This window comes from Eubalaena glacialis, chromosome 19 (assembly GCF_028564815.1).
Source record: "Eubalaena glacialis isolate mEubGla1 chromosome 19, mEubGla1.1.hap2.+ XY, whole genome shotgun sequence".
In the NCBI taxonomy this organism is placed as follows: domain Eukaryota; kingdom Metazoa; phylum Chordata; class Mammalia; order Artiodactyla; family Balaenidae; genus Eubalaena; species Eubalaena glacialis.
Window position 1 is genome coordinate 1,297,172 of NC_083734.1, and position 5,128 is coordinate 1,302,299.

Genomic DNA, 5,128 nt, shown 5'->3' on the forward strand with positions numbered 1-5,128 from the left:
GGAGCAGACTGGGCAGCGCGACGGGGGCCGCGGCCGGACGGCGCCGACGCAGGCCCCGCCCCGCGCACCCATTGGCCCGCCCGTCTCCGGGCCCGGCCCCTGCCTATCAACCGCCGGCCGGGGCCTGCCCGTCAAGCTCAAGCCTCACCCTCCATTGGCCCGGGGTACGGCTCCTCCCACCGCCTGTCAAGCCCGCCCACCACCGGGAAACCCATCAGGCCCCGCCCCCCAGGCCTCGGCGGGTCCCTCCCGCTGCCTGTCCGGACGCAAGCCCCGCCCACTCCCGGGCCCCGCCTCTCGCGCGCTGGCTCCCGTGCGCAGAAACCGCGGGTACCCCTGGCCCGCCCAGCTGCGGCCCCGGGGAGCGGGAAGGCGGGTGATGCGGGGGCCAAAGTGCGCCCCCCGGGTGGGGCCAGGGTCAGATCCCGCTTCGACTACTTCCTAGCGGGGCTGACGTGGGCAACTCAGGTCACCCCGGAGCTTGTTTTCGCGTCCGCGCCTCCGGTCGCAGCTGGTGGAAAGGGACCTGGGCTACCGCGGACACTCAGGAGGTGTTTGTTGACTATTCAGTCCGGACGGGCCAGCCCTCCCTTCTGCTCCCACGCGGAGCCTTGGAGGATTTCAGGAGCCACTGACCAATCTGGCAGTGGGACCAGGTCACTAGGATGGACAGCCTGGCAAAGGTCACTGGGTCAGTCCCTCGCTTCACGCGGGCGTGAGTGTGTGACCTGCCAGGAGCCTCACATGAGGGAAGCAGATTCCACCACCTGCTGGAAAGGCTTGGAGCCCTCCCGCTTGTAAGATGGGGTGACAGCCGGGCCTATCCACACCGTGATGGGGGGGGCAGATGAGATAAGGGGAGGCCTGCTAATTGTCATTATTTCCTCCTGCGTCCCCAGGCAGTGGGAGGAAAGGCATGAGCTATGGACTCAGCAGGTTACAGGTTCAAATGCCAACCCTACCACTCAGAGACGTCCTGAGCCGCTCCGTGCCTGTTGACGTACCTGTGCCACGGGGACAGGGCGGCCTCTCCAAAATCGGTTCACAAGTGCAAGCTTGGAAGTGCCTGGCTTAGGTCCTGGCACTCACTAGGTGCCCAGCAAATGTTTCTAAAGTTCTTACAGGAAGCTGACCTGGCCTCACCACACCTGGGTGTCTGGAGTGGCCCAGGGCACTCGGTCCCAAATGGGTCCTGCTGCTTATCTATCTGCAAAATGGGCACCAGCAGCAGATACCTCCCTAATGGGACTGCAGGCCTGGTCTGGTGGGTTTTCTGGGTTCAGGTCCCTGCCAACCACTCGGACTCCTGCTCCTCCCGTGCTCCCCGTCGCCCCCTCCGCTCCATGCCATATGCAAGGGTTCTCAGTGCTGCCCCTTGTACACGCCAATACCGGTCCTGCCTCACGGCCTGTGCCTCTGCTGTTCCCTCTGCCTGAAACATCTTTCTCCTCCACCCTCCCACCGTGGCTGCTGGGGCTGGTCCCTTTCATCCTGCAGGCCTCCTCTTAAATGAACTCCCCTAAGAGGCTTTCCGGCCATACCCCCAAATCAGTTGTAATTCTCTGCACAGCATTCATGCCACCAATGCCTTTCCTATTTCCTCTGCTTTTAATCTGACTCTTAACCTGGACCGTCAGTGCCTCCTGGGCAGGAATCTGGCCAACTCACTCCCTGCGGGGCATTCCTGATGCACAGCCCAGGGCCTGGCACATAGTAGGCCAGGAAAAATGCTTGAGGAATGAGCAAAGGACAGACAGAAAGCATGCCACAGACATTGGAAGCAACTCTAGTCCCATGCTGGCCTGCTCCTATGACTCAGACGAGGCCCTGCCGTTGGAGGAGGTGACGGTTAGTCAGGGAGCCTGACAGACAGCCCAAGAATCACAGAACTCCATGTGGGCTGCTATAAATAGATGCATGAGCAAGAGTCCCAGGATGGTGCCAGGCTCCACCTGGGTGAGGTCGGGAAGGCTCCTCAGAGGAGGTGACTTTGAGACTGGACCTTTAAGGACCAGTAGGAGCTTGTGAGCTCGTCAGGCAGAGAATCGAGAAACAGTCTCCCTGTAGAGGGTTGGTGTTGTGCAAGGGGCCCCGTGTGAGGGCCCGGCGGGGAGGCAGGGCTCCGTCGTCCCTTCCTCGCTGGTTGCAGCTCCATGACCACTAAGAAACCTGAAGGGATATTGGACAGGGTCCCTGTAACAGGCTGCTTCTTGCCCTGACTCCTAGAAGATAAGTCCCCAACACCCTTCGTGGACTCAGGGAAAGGGGTGTGGTCAGATCAGGATCTGGGTGTGAGCTGAGGTGGGCGGGGCCTGGGGTTACCGAGGGCTGGAGAGAGGATGTCGGCGCCCGGGATGGCGGGAGCTCATCCCTTCATTCACTCGACAACTCAACTCCGTAGTGAGCACTGACTGTGTGCCTGGCGCTGAGGGCACGACGTTGAAGAGACAGACACAAGGCCCTGCCCTTGGGGAGGTGACTGGTGGACGAAACACACAAGCGACATGCCCAAATTAAATTATAGTCGCCGGAGGATCTGCTACCGGGAAAGGAGGGAAGGGGACTGGCGTTCGTCTGAGGGTGGGGCTGTAATTTTAAAGCGGGAGGACAAGCCTCACCGGCAGGTGACATGTAAGCAAAGACCTGAGCAGGTGAGGGAGGTGTCATGAGGGTGTGGGGAAGAGCACTCCAGGGGGAGGAAACAGCGTGTGCAAAGGCCTTGAGGTGGACGGTTGGTGGGGGAGGAACAGGCGGGAGCAGCGGGGGATGAGGGCCCTGCTCTCACCTATATGCACCCCTGCACGTGCTCACTCACGCCCTCGCCCCCCACCCCCCAGCTCACACCCAAGTTCACACACCCCAGATGCACATGCACACGCTCGTGAGCACAGCGGGGTGCACAAGCATGGACCTGCCCGCGGAGCAGCCACGCAGGCTCAGGCACGTGCACAGATACCACACACACACACACACACACACACACACACACACACACACGGCCCTGACTCCGCAAGGGCCCCCTCAGCTTGCGCCCACAGTGCCCTCTGGTGGCCAGCCCTGGCATGGCGGCTGGACGTGAGCTGGTCACTCTACGGAGCCCTGGGCACTTCCGGGACCTCGTCTGCTCCCCCTCCCCCTCCCCGTGCTTCCTGCCCCCAGTTCCTCCACAGCAGCCAGAGCGCCTTCCAGAACACGGCCGGCCAAGCTCAAACCCTGCTGAGGCTCACTCAGCGGAGAACCTCCCCGGGCTCTCCCCAGTCCAGCGACTCCCAACCCCAGCTCTCCTCCCTGAACCTTTCTTTGCAAAGGCTGTTCCCTCAGCTTGGAATGCCCTTCCCTGCCTTCTCCACCTGACTCATTCCTACCCCTCAAGGCCCACTTCTGAAACATGGAGGGGAGGCGCTCCCTGACACTGCCCCCAGGGACCCCTTCTCTGCCAGCGGCGGAAACCCCACCTGCGTCTCCAGCAGAATCAAGCTGCTCCGAGGCAGGGGCTGAGTTCTTTCTGGCCCAGCATCAGGCCGGCTGGAGGTGGTGCTTTAGGGCAGTAAGTAATTGCCCTTGCGCTTGGAGGGAGATGGGAGCCTCCCTCAGGGTCAGGCCCTGACATTGCAGTTTACAAAGAAGGAAACCTCGAGGGAGGGCGGGAGCTCACCTGCTCTATCTAAGCCGCCATCAGTCTTGAATATCAAAGGGTGAATTCACACCAGTTAGGTGGCTCCAGGAGCAAAACAGCAAGTGCCGTTGTTACAGCACCTACTATGCGCTAATCCCTTGAAGCTCATGGTTCTGTGGACTCACTATAATCAAGCTGCATGGGGGCCGTGACTTTGCTCCGGTCACTGCAGTGTCCCCACACCCTGCAGGTGTGCAGTGAACAGCTGTGGAAAGGAGGAAGGCTCACAGCACTGCAGCAAGGGGCAGCTGTTATCGTCATCCCAGTGTAATAGCTGAGAAGTGGAGGCTCAGAGAGGGGCTGAAGGCTGCTGGCAATGGCAGAGCTGTTGCTGGAACGGTCAGATGGAGACAGAGTTTTCCCTGCCCAAGCTTCCATTAATTAAAGTAGTTTGCGACAGCCTCCTTCTGGGCAAATCACATCGCCCTTGAACTCCCTCCACCGCTTTCTGGGAAGATGCCAAGCGCTTCGCTTCTGACTGAGCCCTCGGGTCTGTCCTGCCCAGGAGCTTCACGGCTGCACAGAAACCCTGAGGCTTCCCCCAGGACATCTTCCAGGCAGCCAGGGGCTCAGGGCATCCCAGGAGCCCTGGCCCTGAGCTTGTCTGTCCCCAGGCCCTCACACATAGCACTTCATGCCCGGGAGGCAGGGCCGGGGGTTCACTGACACGCGTTACACTCCAAGCCCAAGACTTGACGTGACCCGGCAAGGCCAGTGTGGTTAGACCTTCATCTCACAGACGAGGAAACTGAGGCCCAAGTCTTCAAGCAGCTGGCCCAGGTCCCACTGCCAGGTAGAACAAAGCCAGGCTTTTAGCCCTGATCAGGAACAGCCTGCTATGTATCAGGCGCTTCACTAGCAGGCTCAAGCCTGTCACCTAGGATCCAGGACGTGAGAGTTGTCCTCATCACTGTGGACTGGGGGAGAAGTACTGCAAACACAGAGACAAGCCACGTTCCCAAGACCACAGGACCAGGGAGAAGAGAGAAAGAACTGTGTCCAGACCGGGCTGACTCCACGACCCAGACACATCCCAATATCTGCCTGCAAAGGGCTGTTTTCCAATCTGAGGGGAGTCCTGGCTCCACCAGGATGGAGATGAGTGACCTTAAGCCAATCACCTGTCTCAGCCAGGCCTTGGAGGTGATCACATCCATTCTCACTAGAGTTTGTGTCCCCTTTCAGCCATCCCCAAGCCTGGGCTTACATCCCTTCCCTGATGAGGGGTTCACCCTCTCACTGGCAGTATCTTCCATTCCCAGGAAACTCTGCCCATTACCAGCTTCTTCCTTAAGTTATGCTGAAGTTGCCTCTTGAAGATCCCAGGCTCAAATCCATCCATCCATTCAACACATATTTCCTGAACATCTATTTTTGCCTGACACCGTGTTACATGCTGAGGGGGCAGTGAAGAACAAAACAGACAGGGTCCCTCCCTTTATGGAGCAACCC